Raw genomic sequence first — 16,369 nt, forward strand, 5'->3', positions numbered from 1 at the left:
TAGAGAGAGCCAGGTGCCAAAGCCTGGCTTCCACCAAACTACATGGACCAGAATGCATTGCTGTTGAGTAAAATTAAGCTCAGGGTAAACAGGTGTTTTAATGCAGTGTCTACTAAACCTTCAACAATGTCTATGGTTTACTACTACTATTACTACTACATAATAATAATAATACATGGGACTTATATAGCTCTTTGCAAGGACCCAAAGTCGCTATACAATTTTTAAAATGAAAAAGAAAACAACAAAACAGGAGTCAAAACAAAACATCAGAATAAACAAGACATAAATAAAGAGAGGGGTGGGCTCAAAGAAGGGAAAGAGTGTGATGTATCAGTGTATGGGGAGGGGAAGGTTGGGATTTGGATATGAGCCCGGTTAAGAGTACGGGGTAGGGTAAGGGTCAGTGGGTCAGTACGGTGAAGAGAGGAGTGCCCTAATAGTGTATTTCTTTGCTTTTATGTGTGTGTGTGTGTACGTGGGGGGGGCGCTTAATGATGGGCCTTATCAAAGAGGTGGGGCTTTATAAGAGACTGAACGATAGCTAAAGGGAGGGAGTTCCAGAACCTAGGAGCAACCCTGGTGAAGGCCCTGTCGGTGGGGGAGAAGAGGGTCTGAGAGGTAAAGGTGGGGTGGGGGGCAAGGTGGTGAAGGGCTTAGTAGGTCAGAAGTCAGAAGAAAGATCTTGTAATAAATACGTTGGGCGACAGAGAGCCAGTGGAGTTCATTGAGGACAGGGGCAATGTGGCTTCCAGGACAACCGCCCTGTAGCACTCACGCCTGTAGCCATTAAGTGTTTTGAAAGGCTGGTCATGGCTCACATCAACACCATCATCCCAGTCACCCTGGACCCACTCCAATTTGCATACTGCCCCAACAGATCCACACTACATACTGCCCTTTCCCACCTGGACAAAAGGAACACATATGTGGGAATGCTGTTCATTGACTATAGCTCAGTGTTCAACACCATAGTGCCCACAAAGCTCATCACTAAGCTAAGGACCCTGGGACTGAACACCTCCCTCTGCAACTGGATAGTGGAGTTCCTGACGGGCCCCCCCAGGTGGTAAGGGTAGGCAACAACACATCTACCATGCTGATCCTCAAGACCGGTTCCCCTCTGGGGTGCGTGCTCAGTCCCCTCCTGTACTCCCTGTTCACCTACGACTGCATAGCCAAGCACGACTCCGACACCATCATTAAGTTTGCTGATGACACAACAGTGTTGGCCTGATCACCGACAACGATGAGACAGCCTATAGGGAGATGGTCAACGACCTGGCAGTTTAGTGCCAGGCCAACAACCTTGCCCTCAATGTGAGCAAGACAAAGGAGATGATCATGGACAACAGGAAAATGAGGGCCGAACAGGCCCCCATTTACATCGACGGAGCTGAAGTGGAGTGGGTCGAGAGTTAAGTTCCTTGGTGTCCACATCACCAACAAACTATCATGGTCCACACATTAAGACAGTCGTGAAGAGGGCATGACACCTTTTCCCCCTCAAGAGACTGAATAGATTTGGTATGAGATCCCAGATCCTCAAAAAGTTCAACAGCTGCACCATCGAGAGCATCCTGACCGGTTGCATTACTGCCTGGTATGGCAACTGCTCTGCATCTGACCGTAAAGCGCTACAGAGGGTAGTGCGTATGGCCCAATAAATCACTGGGGCCATGCTTCCTGCCATCCAGGACCTATATACCAGACGGTGTCAAAGGAAGGCCCAAAAAAATAGTCAAAGACTCCAGTCACCCAAGTCATAGACTGTTCTCTCTGCTACTACTCGGCAAGCGGTACCGGAGTGCCAAGTCTAGGTCCAAAAGGCTCCATAACAGCTTCTACCCCCAAACAATATGACTGCTGAACAATTAATCAAATGGCCACCCGGACTCTTTACATTGCCCCACTCCCTTTATTTTTACACTGCTGCTACTCGCTGTTTATCATCTATGCACAGTCACTGCACCCCTACCTACAGTACATGTACAAATTACCTCGACTAACCTGTACCTCCGCACATTTACTCAGTACCGGTGCCCCCTGTATATAGCCTCGTTATTGTTGTGATTCTACTGTGTTACTTTTCATTTTTACTTTATTTTAGTAAATATTTTCTTAACTTTATTTATTGAACTGCACTGTTGGTTAAGGGCTTATAAGTAAGCATTTCACGGTAAGGTTGTATTCGGCGCATGTGACAAATACAACTTGACTAGATTTGACTCCACACTGCCCTTTCCCGCCTGGACGAAAGGAACACCTACGTGAGAATAACTGTTTCTTGACTACAGCTCAGCATTCAACACCATAATGCCCTCCAAGCTCATCACTAAGCTAAGGACCCTGGGACTGAACACCTCCCTCTGTAACTGGATCGTAGGCTTCCTGACGGGCCGACCCCCAGGTGGTGAGGGTAGGCAACTACACATCCGCCACACTGACCCTCAACACAGGGGCCCCTCAGGGGTTAGAAGTACTTGCTAACTAGCTTTTAGCACAATGACTCCAGCCACCCAAGTTATAGACTGTTCTCTCTGCTAAAGCACGGCAAGTGGTACCGATGCACCAAGTCTGGAGCCAAAAGGGCCCTGAAAAGTTCCTACTACCAAACCATAAGACTGCTAAATAATTAGCTAAATAGTTTAAAATGTCTGGGTAGCTAGTTGGTTAATTTACCCTTTTTACTCATCACTTACGCTGCTACTGTTCATTATCTATCCTGTTGCCTAGTCACTTTAACTCAATTACCTCATACCCCAGCACATCGACTCGTACTGGTACCCCGTGTATATAGCCACGTCATCGTCACTCATTGGTATTTATTCCTTGTGTATTTCTATTATTATTTATTTTTTCTCTCTGCATGTTGGGAAGGATCCATAAGTAAACATTTCACTGTTGGTAAACAACAGGTGTAGACTAATAATGTGACAAATAACAATTGATTTGACACACACACACACACACACAAAGAAAGGAGCACACATAGAGATGATATACATATGGCTATGGTGTTCTGAAGGGACCCCTGACCCTGTCACATCTCGTTTTCCACTGCCCAGGTTTTCCTCACCCAGATACAAACACAACACTGTATGATTATCTGAGCCCAGGAGTAGTCAACCCTGCTACCACCACATGGGAAGTTGTTAAAAAGGCAAGACAGACAAGTCAAAAGGAAAAACAAGAGTTGTTTGTCGGTAAGAAACTAGTCTGATTGTGGCGGGAACCAGTGGAGGCTGGGGGCCGGTTGTGGCAGCATGGGGACTTCACATAGGGAGGTATCAATAAAGCCAAAGTGACAGAGGCACACTTGATTAGAAGTGACGGCTACATCTGGTAGCCTTGGCCATTACTTTCCCACCAGCCCGTCCCCTGGGGTGGCATGAACTGACAGGCCCACCAGCCCGTTCCCTGGGGTGGCATGAACTGACAGGCCCGGTCAGGCCTTCCATTACCACCTCCACCGCCTAGCCCTGCCAGGTAGCACACAGCTACCTCACCGCGGCAGAAAATAGCTATCTAAGGGGTGGGAGGAAGAGGGGGTGAGGAAAGAAGAAGGGAGGGAGGGACCGAGGAAGAGAGAGAGCACAGTAGAGCTGAATACACACGGGGAACGCTCGTCAACGTTGTGTTTCTGCCTGCAAATAAAGCCAGCGTTAATTCATTGAATTATAAATAGATGGTTCTCTCTTGAAATCAGAGTTAAATACATTTATTTTCTATAGTGCTTTTCATGACATTTTTTACATTTTTATTAAATAATGATGTACAATAAAAACATTAAAAATGAATCATAAGTAAATTAACAATATTGTAAACTTGATGCTAAATACAGATTTATTTTAGCTTTAGTGTGTGTGTGTCCAACAACCACTTAGTTATGTTAGGAAGTGTGCCATCTTCATTACCGTCCCTGGTAACTTCACCCCAACTTCTCTTATCCCCAGAACACAGTAACATAAGAACATCAGTGTTTTTCTGACATTTTGGGGAAATTGAACTGAAAATAAAGAATACAGCCCTAGCAGAGCCACAAGTCCCATGGGGACGTCCTCTAGGGCATGGATGTTCTCCCAATCAAAGGCCAGCAGGAATTCACTCTCATGGTGAAATGGATTTCAGTCGATGTGCACTAAAGGAGTGGGGTGCGGTGAAATTTGTGTCAATAAAAGTAAGAAAAGATTAATACACATACAATTAACAAAGAACATAACAAATGTTCAGCTGTAGCTTCTGTTTGTGAAAAAACTGATTATTGGTGCAGAGGCATACCTTGTCACGGACATAAAGGCCACTCTGGTTCTCATAGAAGAGGTAGGGCAAGAGCAGGATCGCTGCTGTGGTCTCGAGTCCTAGTAAAGTAAAGCAATGATCTTACTACAGTTGTTCATTTTATGACAAAATACATAAGAGAAAGGGGAGGAATAAGAGCAAATACCTCGTGTTGTCCTTTACCTCTTGCTAGTCCTTGAATTATCTTTTTGTTTATATCTATTCCATGGACTTGATTCATTTCTGAGAAGAGCTGAAAAGATCATTTGCACACATTTGTATGCTAATAGATTTCAGTTTGTATTGACTGCTGTGTAGGTTAAATGTACACTTCAAATGCAGCTGTCCTACAACATATCCGTACCTTCTTTTTGATCCCAATTGCATTGTGTCCATGCTCTGTCCTATAAGGATTTCAAAGGACGATCGTTTAAAAACAAGAAATGGACAGTGATGGGGGTAAGGGGGGATACCTAGTCATATTTTGCGTCATCATTGCAGGCGATCATCATTCTCAAAGCCGCTGTTTACTTCTAAGATCACTTTAGCACCACCCTAAAAACTCGACACAAACCTTCAAATAGGTATGTAATGACACATTATATAAACTCTTTATAGTGTTTTATTTACATTTTAGAGGCGATAAGGTGATACGTTGGACAGATCGAGTGAAAAAAAGCAATTTTCCCACGCAACATCTCTCCTTCTCCTCGTTTACGTTAATGTTATGCCCCCTTGTGAGTTCATAATAGTATTGCATGCTGTCGCAGCCTATATAAAGAGGAAGCCCTCCATTGACGATTCAGTTCGTTGTAACATCTCGTCTGGACAGGGCTAGCTAGCTAATGTCAACGAAGCTAGCATTAGCTGGTTCATTCTCACACAAGTGAGAACTGCTCTAGATTGGAAACTTACGTTAATGAGTGTCACGCCCTGACCTTAGAGAGCTTTTTATGTAACTATTTTGGTTTGGTCAGGGTGTGATTTGAGTGGGCATTCTATGGTAATTTTTCTATGTTTTGTATTTCTTTGTTTCGGACAGGTATGGTTCTCAATCAGGGACAGCTGTCTATCGTTGTCTCTGATTGGGAACCATACTTAGGCAGCCCTTTTCCCACCTGTCTTGATGGGTAGTTGTCTTTGTTGGTTGGAAGCCTTTAGCTTCACCGTTGTTTTTGGATTGTTTATTGCTTTTGTCAGCGTCATATAAATAAAGGAATGTGTACGCTCACCATGCTGCACCTTGGTCCTCTTCATTCAACGGCCGTGACAATGAGTGTAAAGCCATGTTGGCTTTATGGAAATTATATACAATATATGGGGTAGAATATAGTTCAGAAAATCATACAAACCTAGTTCTGCCTAGCTAGCTAGCTAACGTTACTGTACTGTAGGTCATACAATGCCAACGGTCAAACCCTGCTTTCTAAAATGTACATTAGTTCTTCTAAACTATAGCTATAGTAATGTTATGGAAGCTATTCACAGAAGACCATAATTGTCTCCGTTATTCATTAGTATTTTATATTATTATTTAAATGATTTTGATACATATTCAGAGCCAAACATCAACCCAACGTACCTTTTTAACTGTTGTCGCATTCAAACTCGGCACGAGGGTTTTTAGTTGCAATTGCGAAGTTCCCCGAAGGATGCCAGCAACAATGGGGGTTCCTCGATGAACCCAACCTCCTAAGTAATTCTTTGAAGAACCTTTTGGCACTGTTTTTCATTGCCAAGGACGAGGATATTTGAGGATCTTAGAAGAACTACAATTGAACTCCTAATTTTTAGAGTGTAGGCAGGCTGCTATATACCCATGATCAAATCAACACAGGTAGGTAGGCTGTTATATACCCATGATCTAGTCAACACAGGTAAGTAGGCTGCTATATACCCATGATTAAATCAACACAGGTAAGTAGGCTGCTATATACCCATGATCTAGTCAACACAGGTAAGTAGGCTGCTATATACCCATGATTAAATCAACACAGGTAAGTAGGCTGTTATATACCCATGATCTAGTCAACACAGGTAGGTAGGCTGCTATATACCCATGATTAAATCAACACAGGTAAGTAGGCTGCTATATACCCATGATCTAGTCAACACAGGTAGGCAGGCTGCTATATACCCATGATCAAATCAACACAGGTAGGTAGGCTGTTATATACCCATGATCTAGTCAACACAGGTAAGTAGGCTGCTATATACCCATGATTAAATCAACACAGGTAAGTAGGCTGCTATATACCCATGATCTAGTCAACACAGGTAAGTAGGCTGCTATATACCCATGATTAAGTCAACACAGGTAGGTAGGCTGCTATATACCCATGATCTAGTCAACACAGGTAGGTAGGCTGCTATATACCCATGATCTAGTCAACACAGGTAGGTAGGCTGCTATATACCCATGATCTAGTCAACACAGGTAGGTAGGCTGCTATATACCCATGATCTAGTCAACACAGGTAGGTAGGCTGCTATATACCCATGATCTAGTCAACACAGGTAGGTAGTGCTATATACCCATGATCTAGTCAACACAGGTAGGTAGGCTGCTATATACCCATGATTAAATCAACACAAGTAGGCTGCTATATACCCATGATCTAGTCAACACAGGTAGGTAGGCTGCTATATACCCATGATCTAGTCCCAGGTAGGTAGGCTGCTATGATACCCATGATCTAGTCAACACAGGTAGGTAGGCTGCTATATACCCATGATCTAGTCAACACAGGTAGGTAGGCTGCTATATACCCATGATCTAGTCAACACAGGTAGGTAGGCTGCTATATACCCATGATCTAGTCAACACAGGTAGGTAGGCTGCTATATACCCATGATCTAGTCAACACAGGTAGGTAGGCTGGATCTAGTCAACACAGGTAGGTAGGCTGCTATATACCCATGATCTAGTCAACACAGGTAGGTAGGCTGCTATATACCCATGATTAAATCAACACAGGTCAACACAGGTAGGTAGGCTGCTATATACCCATGATTAAATGATTAAATCAACACAGGTAAGTAGGCTGCTATATACCCATGATTAAATCAACACAGGTAAGTAGGCTGCTATATACCCATGATCTAGTCAACACAGGTAGGTAGGCTGCTATATACCCATGATTAAATCAACACAGGTAGGTAGGCTGCTATATACCCATGATCTAGTCAACACAGGTAGGTAGGCTGCTACCCATATACCCATGATCTAGTCAACACAGGTAGGTAGGCTGCTATATACCCATGATCTAGTCCACAGGTAGGTAGGCTGCTATATACCCATGATCTAGTCAACACAGGTAGGTAGCTGCTATATACCCATGATTAAATCAACACAGGTAAGTAGGCTGCTATATACCCATGATCTAGTCAACACAGGTAGGTAGGCTGCTATATACCCATGATCTAGTCAACACAGGTAGGTAGGCTGCTATATACCCATGATCTAGTCAACACAGGTAGGTAGGCTGCTATATACCCATGATCTAGTCAACACAGGTAGGTAGGCTGCTATATACCCATGATCTAGTCAACACAGGTAGGTAGGCTGCTATATACCCATGATCTAGTCAACACAGGTAGGTAGGCTGCTATATACCCATGATCTAGTCAACACAGGTAGGTAGGCTGCTATATACCCATGATCTAGTCAACACAGGTAGGTAGGCTGCTATATACCCATGATTAAATCAACACAGGTAAGTAGGCTGCTATATACCCATGATTAAATCAACACAGGTAAGTAGGCTGCTATATACCCATGATCTAGTCAACACAGGTAGATAGACTTGCATTGTTCTTAAAACAGCCTATTTGTCAGTTTAACCAAATCACACAGCCCAATATATTGTTTTACCCATGATTAAATCAACACAGGTTAGGCTGCAAAGTATGATTAAATCAACAGGTTAGGAACTTCCTTTCTACAAATAGATAGACTTGCAATGTTCTAGACCAGATTTGATTCATTTAACAAATCACACAGTTCAAACAAATATTGTTTTCAATCCGTCTACAACTTTCTAAGCAAAGTAGGGAAGATCAATAGTATACCAAACATTCATATTTCTACAAATGACCCACCCTCAATCTCTAGATTGTCCAGATTTGATTCATTTGAACAAAGGATTATTATTTGTGGTCAAATAAGGGATCATAGCTTTCACCTGGATTCACCTGGTCAGGCTATACCATGGAAAAGAACAAAGTAGTTGATGGTGGACTTCAGGAGACAGCAGAAGGAGCACGCCCTCATCCACATCAACGGGGACGCAGTGGAGAAGGTAAAATGCTTCATGTTCCTCGGCGTACACCTCACTGAATCTCAAATGGTCCACCCACACAGAGAGTGTGGTGAAGAAGGTGCAACAGCGCCTCTTCATCCTCAGGAGGCTGAAGAAATTCAGCTTAGCTCTGAGGACCCTCACAAACTTTTACAGATGCACCATTAGGATCTTCCTGTCAGGCTGTATCACTGGACTCTCCAGAGGGTGGGGCGGTCAGACCAATGCATCATCGGATCACCGGGAGCACACTGCCTGCCATTCAGGACATCTACAGCACCCAATGTCACAGGAAGGCCAAGAAGATCAACAAAGACCTCAGCTACCCGAGCCACAGCTTGCTCACCCCTCTATCATCCAGAAGGCTAGGTCTGTACAGGTGCATCAAAGCTGGGACAGAGAGACTGAAAAACAGCTTCTATCTCAAGGCCATCAGACTGTTAAAGTCATCACTAGTCGGACTCCAGCCAGTACCCTGCTTGTACACGATTGAGAAAAACTGTACATATACATTTCACACTTCCAGAGGTAACAGTGCACTTAGTCTATTTTCATACAAAGTATTAGTACATTTTTACCAACGTTGCTCGACTTAGACGCCATTGATGCTGTTGACGCTTGTGGCCTGTACGTTCTCTCTCGTTCACTCCCATGCATTCCATTTCAAGCATTCGCACGGTCGTTCACATGTATATAAAAAAAGCTCCCTTTGTTATTTGGGCTTATGGAGGGAGAAAGAGAACGAGAGAGAGGGAGAAGAGAGAGAGAGAGAGGAGGAAAAGAGAGTGAGAGAGGGAAAGTGAGAGAGCACACAGTGGGAGAGCACAGGGGTTCAGCACAACACGTATCAGAGATAATTATTACACCACCGCCGCTCTCAAGAGGGAGTTGAGTTCACTATCTACGGTGTGTGAGTGTGTGTGCGCCAGTGTGCCCTCTGAATAATAGACCCTCTCTCCATTCTTTGTTATTAACACTTGCTTTGTGCGATATCTGATCTCAATCGGATCCCTAACGTGAACTCTCGCGTATCAAAGGCAGACTGACATTAAAAGAAGTCTCCATCATGGTTGATGTTCGTTAATCTTCCTAGGCAAAATACAAGATGCGTGTTTTCTGTACGGAACAGCATGAAACCCATTCATTCAAAGATGCTCTACAATGGAGGCAATAATAAATAGGGGTTAATTTTGCTCTCTGGAGGCTTTGAGTGCAAATGGAGCTCAGAGGGCACTTAAACAACCCCTAGTACGGGAGGTGTCCCATTCAGTCCATGCTATAAGAAATGGTTTCAAACACATCAAGGGGAAAATTATAGATTTGCGGCAGAGGAGGCTGGCGGGAGGAGCTATAGGAGGATGGGCTCATTGTAAAGAATGGAATGGATGGCACAGTATCAAACACATCCAACATATTTGACTCTGTTCCATTTCAGCCATTACAATGGGCCCGTCCTCTTATAGCTCCTTCCACCAGCGTCCTCTGATCGGAAACCTACCGTGTGTCTGGTTGTTTTTCATACACAGAGGCCAGAGAGTTGACACTGTATCTGGTACTGGAAAACATATGGTAACAGTATTCTTTTGATGGCTGTCAATAACGATCTATAACTTTTGTGTTGCCACCCGTAAGAAAAGGTAATTGAATGAGAACTACATATTGACACACAGAGTTTGGTGAAAGGTCTCTGTTGCTGCATTAGATTGAACATTCCCCAGTCTCTGTCTCTATTCCAGTTCACTTCCTAAATCACAACAACACTGATATAATAATTTCACTGGAAAACCTCCAATGACTCAGGACTTAATATGGCTACATCACTTACTTGTAGGTAAACCAGTGTGTGGTTACCTACAAACACCACTTGCGTAAAGCAGTTTCGCTGGAAAATCTAACAACCCAAAAAGAACCCAACAAACCGGTTGGACCCAGACGTACAGTATCTATAACAGTAACAGGTCTACCTTACGAGGACACCAAAGATACGTCAGAAAAGGTGAGGGAGCTACGCTGAGGATCTGTGCTGTGAGCAGTTGCCAGAGTTGGTGGCCAATGAAAGAATGAGAGCGAGAGGCTGGGGACCAAGAGTTTTGAAGGTCGCATTCCGGGGGCTCAAAGTTAAAGTTGATGTACGCCGGCTGAAGCAACATCTGAAGAGCAGGCCAAAATTTGAGAGGGTGTTCATCGGGTCGGCCAAGTCCCACATAGATTGAGTCATCAAACTCAAATTCAGAACACTCATACAAGAGATTTCTACATTTCAGGGAATGGGAGGATGCTAAAGCAGTCTCCTGACCCCGAGGGTGACGACAGGGGCCGGGGAGCTGGACCCACTGATCATGCCCAGGAAGGCTGAAAACCATCTACCTAGTCCCTAAGTGCTGAACAATTTTCTTTAATTCACTGGAACGTTAATGGGCTTACGACCACAAACTGTACACTTAGAACATCACTACTACAGTCCCTAAACCCTCTTTATTTCATTGAATGAAACTCATTTGTATGGTGACTCCACTATTGACTTAGATTGTTATTCTTGGTTTGAACACAACTGAAATGTTCATAGAAGAACTCCTAAAGCTTCAGGTGGCGTCAGACTTTTTGTTAGGAACAAATTATTTTAACAATATAGGAGTGAACATTGTAGACAAGTCATTGGATAGAATAATTGGTGTAAGATTTTAACACAGTGTGTTGCAATATTCTTTTGTTATTTTATCTTGTTATTTACCACCGGAGGGTTCTATAAGTGGACGCGACTCCTGTTTTTTTCAGCCATTGTTGGCGCAGGGGTATTCTCTGGACACCTAGAGTTGCTATAGACACAGGTGGAAATAGGCATGGGGAAACTTGCATTGAATTCTTAAAGGATTCCAAGTGCTGCATTCTGAATGGCAGATTATCACCGCAAAATGATTATTTCACATCAATATCAACAAAAGGTAAAAGCAGTCGTCGACTATATATTGTAATTGTTGAATGTGATTACCTTAACTGAGCTTGCGGAAAGTAAAGGTCCTGAGTGTATTGGTCTGATTAGAGACACTAGTAAGACTACCTGATCAATCATTGTTGTTTTTGAGATTCATGGAGGTCAAATACACTGCTCAAAAAAATTAAGGGAACACTAAAATAACACATCCTAGATCTGAATGAATGAAATATTCTTATTAAACACTTTTCTTTACATAGTTGAATGTGCTGACAAAATCACACAAAAATTATCAATTGAAATCAAATTTATCAACCCATGGAGGTCTGGATTTGGAGTCACATTCAAAATTAAAGTGGAAAACCACACTACAGGCTGATCCAACTTTGATGTAATGTCCTTAAAACAAGTCAAAATGAGACTCAGTAGTGTGTGTGGCCTCCACGTGCCTGTATGACCTCCCTACAACGCCTGGGCATGCTCCTGATGAGGTGGCGGATGGTCTCCTGAGGGATCTCCTCCCAGACCTGGACTAAAGCATCCGCCAACTCCTGGACAGTCTGTGGTGCAACGTGGCGTTGGTGGATGGAGCGAGACATGATGTCTCAGATGTGCTCAATTGGATTCAGGTCTGGGGAACGGGCGGGCCAGTCCATAGCATCAATGCCTTCCTCTTGCAGGAACTGCTGACACACTCCAGCCACATGAGGTTTAGCATGTCTTGCATTAGGAGGAACCCAGGGCCAACCGCACCAGCATATGGTCTCACAAGGGGTCTGAGGATCTCATCTCGGTACCTAATGGCAGTCAGGCTACCTCTGGCGAGCACATGGAGGGCTGTGCGGCCCCCCAAAGAAATGCCACCCCACACCATGACTGACCCACCGCCAAACCGGTCATGCTGGAGGATGTTGCAGGCAGCAGAACGTTCTCCACGGCGTCTCCAGACTCTGTCACATCTGTCACATGTGCTCAGTGTGAACCTGATTTCATCTGTGAAGAGCACAGGGCGCCAGTGGCGAATTTGCCAATCTTGGTGTTCTCTGGCAAATGAAAAACGTCCTGCACGGTGTTGGGCTGTAAGCACAACCCACACCTGTGGACGTCGGGCCCTCATACCACCCTCATGGAGTCTGTTTCTGACCGTTTGAGCAGACACATGCACATTTGTGGCCTGTTGGAGGTCATTTTGCAGGGCTCTGGCAGTGCTCCTCCTGCTCCTCCTTGCACAAAGGCAGAGGTAGCGGTCCTGCTGCTGGGTTGTTGCCCTCCTACGGCCTCCTCCACGTCTCCTGATGTACTGGCCTGTCTCCTGGTAGCGCCTCCATGCTCTGGACACTACGCTGACAGACACAGTAGACCCTCTTGCCACAGCTCGAATTTATGTGCCATCCTGGATGAGCTGCACTACCTGAGCCACTTGTGTGGGTTGTAGACTCCGTCTCATGCTACCACTAGAGTGAAAGCACCGCCAGCATTCAAAAGTGACCAAAACATCAGCCAGGAAACATAGGAACTGAGAAGTGGTCTGTGGTCCCCACCTGCAGAACCACTCCTTTATTGGGGGTGTCTTGCTAATTGCCTATAATTTCCACCTGTTGTCTATTCCATTTGCACAACAGCATGTGAAATGTATTGTCAATCAGTGTTGCTTCCTAAGTGGACAGTTTGATTTCACAAAAGTGTGATTGACTTGGAGTTACATTGTGTTTTTTAAGTGTTCCCTTTATTTTTTTGAGCAGTGTATATTGGGGAGGAAGGGGATGTATACTTATCTAAGGAGGGAAGGGGATGTAGGCTCATCTAAAGTGGGAAGGGGATGTAGGCTCATCTACGGAGGAACGGGATGTAGGCTCATCTAAGGAGGAACAGGATGTAGGCTCATCTAAGGAGCAACGGGATGTAGGCTCATCTATGGAGGAACACAATGCCACAGATGTCTGAAGTTGAGGGAGTGTGCAATTACAATGCTGACTGAGATTTTGCCAGATAATTGAATGTTAATTTCTCTACCATAAGCTGCCTCCAAAGTTGTTTTACAGACTTTGGAGGTGGCTTCTGGACTCACAACCGCAGACCACATGTAGCCCTGACAGCCCAGGACCTCCACATCAGGCTTCTTCATCTGCTAGATTGTCTGAGACCAGCCATCCAGTGGAAACTCTGGGTTTGCACAACCAATGAATTTCTGCATAATCTGTCAGAAACCATTTCAGGGAAGCTCAACTGTATGCTCGTCTTCCTCACCGGGGTCTTGACCTGACTGCAGTTCAGCATCTTGATCGACTTCAATGGGCAAATGTTCACCTTCGCTGACCACTGGCACGCTGGAGAAGTGTGCTCTTAATCCTGGTTTAACTGTACCGGTAGATGGCAAACAGCGTGTATGGCGTTGTGTGGGTGATCGATTTTCTGATGTCAACGTTGTGAACAGAGTGCACCATAGTGGCGTTGGGGTTATGGTATGGGCAGGCAAAAGCTATGGACAACGAACACAATTTAATTTTATCAATGGCAATTTGAATGCACAGATATACCATGATGAGATCCTGAGGCCCATTGTCATGCCATTCATCCACCGCCATCACCTCATGTTTCAGCATAATAATGCACGGACCATTTCGCAATCATCTTGGAAGCTGAAAATGCCCCAGTTCTTCCATGGCCTGCATACTCACCATTGAGCACGTTTGGGATGCTCTGGATCGACGTGTACGGCAATGTTTTCCAGTTCCCGTCAATATTCAGCAACTTCGCACGGCCATTGAAGAGGACATTCCACACGCCACAATCAACAGCCTGATGAACTCCATGTGAAGGAGATGTGTTTCGCTGCATGAGGCAAATGGTGGTCACACCAGATACTGTGTAATGGCTGTTGGAAGATGGCGACCAAAACGCACTGTGGTACGTGTTCATACTTTATATGAACTGAACACTGAAATAACAAAAATAACAAAGCGAATGAACTCAAACCAAAACAGTCCTGTCAGGTACAGAAACACAAAACAAAATAACAACTACCCACAAAACACAGGTGGGAAAAGGCTACACAAGTATGGTTCTCAATCAGAGACAACGATAGACAGCTGCCTCTGATTGAGAACCACACCCGGCCAAAGACACAGAAATAGAAAACATAGAACACAAAACATAGAATGCCCACCCCAACTCACGCCCTGACCAAACCAAAATAGAGACATAAAAAGGATCTCTAAGGTCAGGGCGTGACTTACTGACTGGTTTTCTGATCCATGCCTCTACCTTTAAAAAAAAGATGCATATCTGTATTACCAGTCATGTGAAATCCATACGTTAGGGTCTCATTTATTTATTTCAATTGACTGATTTCCTTATATGAACTGTAACTCAGTAAAAAAAAAAATTGTTGTATGTTACGTTAATATTTCTTTCAGTGGTATGGTCGGTTCTGTGATGTACTACACGAGGCAATGTACAAGTGTTTAAATGAGTGTTTAAATTAGTATCATCCAAGCCTAAGAGACCGCAATAAATAAATAATAACATTTAAAAAAAGTTAAGTCATGTATGGTCTGTAATAAGAGCTGTAGAAAATAAGTTCCTAAAATGTAAAGACCAATCAATGAGAAGAGTTTTCAGAGAAGAGTTTAAACAGTTTCAACATATATTTGACACCAAGCTAAAGTTATATAAGAGGTGGTTCAGAAGGGGCGAAGCACTACATCTCGAACAACTGCAAAGTAACAACCTTTAGCAATTTTGGAATTAAATCAATAGTTACAAAAAAGTTAGAAAATTCCCATGGAAATCATAATGAAAAATTGTGATCTTGAACATAAGAAGAATTGTGAATTAGATAACTGGGAGAATGATTTTGCGAACATATTTGCAACAATGTCCCATCTGTGTTTGATGAGGACTTCTTAAATTATACTTCTAACTCAAAGAATGGGTCAATACGACTGGATACACCTCAACAGTAAATTAACAATAGCGAGACTATATATAGGGGGGTACCGGTGCAGAGTCAATGTGCGGGGGCACCGGTTAGTTGAGGTATTATGTACATGTAGGTAGAGTTATTATAGTGACTATGCATAGATGATAACAACATAGAGTAGTAGCTGTCAGTCTGGGTAACCATTTCCCACTCCGTTTGGAGTTTGGAGTCAAACAAGGCAAGAGGCCTATTTGGTCATAATTTCCTCATGTTAAGCCAAACATTTCACGAAGCTACAGTATACACAGTGTTGCAATGCTGCCATTTATTTAGACTACTGGCAATAATGGAATTACTTGTTCAGTAATTATGTTGGAAATTCAAATGTTGCAGAATGTCAAATAAATGTTTGATGCAACAGCATACGAATCAGCTACCAATTAATATAAAACTGTCCTGTATAGGCTACCTGAACCTGCATGACATGAGCCGTCCTCACTGGCTAATAGCCCTCACAAATGAGCTGCAATATTCAAGGTAAATTCAATTCAACTTGAGAGACTCCCCTGGCCTCCTGAAAGGGAATTTCACCCTGGCCCTGACAACGGCGTATAGTCATCACTATATTTTTAACAACATTACGTTTTTATCATAAACATCCCCATTATCCACATTTTCATTTCACTGGTAGAATCGTGAAGTTTTGACACCATGTGTATTGGTCTGCTCATAACGGATCCTGATACCGCCCTCTAGGTAGAGGGGGCTTGCCCACAAATGTGAATAATGGTTACATTTACTTCGAACGACTAGAACACTATAATCTCAGAATTTCTCTAGAAGTTCGGATGGGATGTTTCAGATGGGATGTTAAACAGGTGTCCTGACTCTCTGAGGTCATTAAAGATCCCATGGCATTTATCGTAAGAGTAG

At 43.7% G+C, this 16,369-nt stretch overlaps 1 long non-coding RNA gene across 1 annotated transcript; it reads right to left on the bottom strand.

The window, feature by feature from the left end:
• Nucleotides 1–3,827: 3,827 nt before the first annotated feature.
• Nucleotides 3,828–14,488, bottom strand: LOC112220657. The gene is made up of 3 exons (XR_002948892.2): nucleotides 14,193–14,488; nucleotides 4,282–4,361; nucleotides 3,828–4,141 (listed from the first exon to the last, which is right to left on the bottom strand). It is a non-coding gene; the product is annotated as an uncharacterized LOC112220657 (long non-coding RNA).
• Between the last annotated feature and the right edge of the window lie 1,881 nt (nucleotides 14,489–16,369).

Source organism: Oncorhynchus tshawytscha, linkage group LG21, assembly GCF_018296145.1.
Source record: "Oncorhynchus tshawytscha isolate Ot180627B linkage group LG21, Otsh_v2.0, whole genome shotgun sequence".
Lineage (NCBI taxonomy): Eukaryota > Metazoa > Chordata > Actinopteri > Salmoniformes > Salmonidae > Oncorhynchus > Oncorhynchus tshawytscha.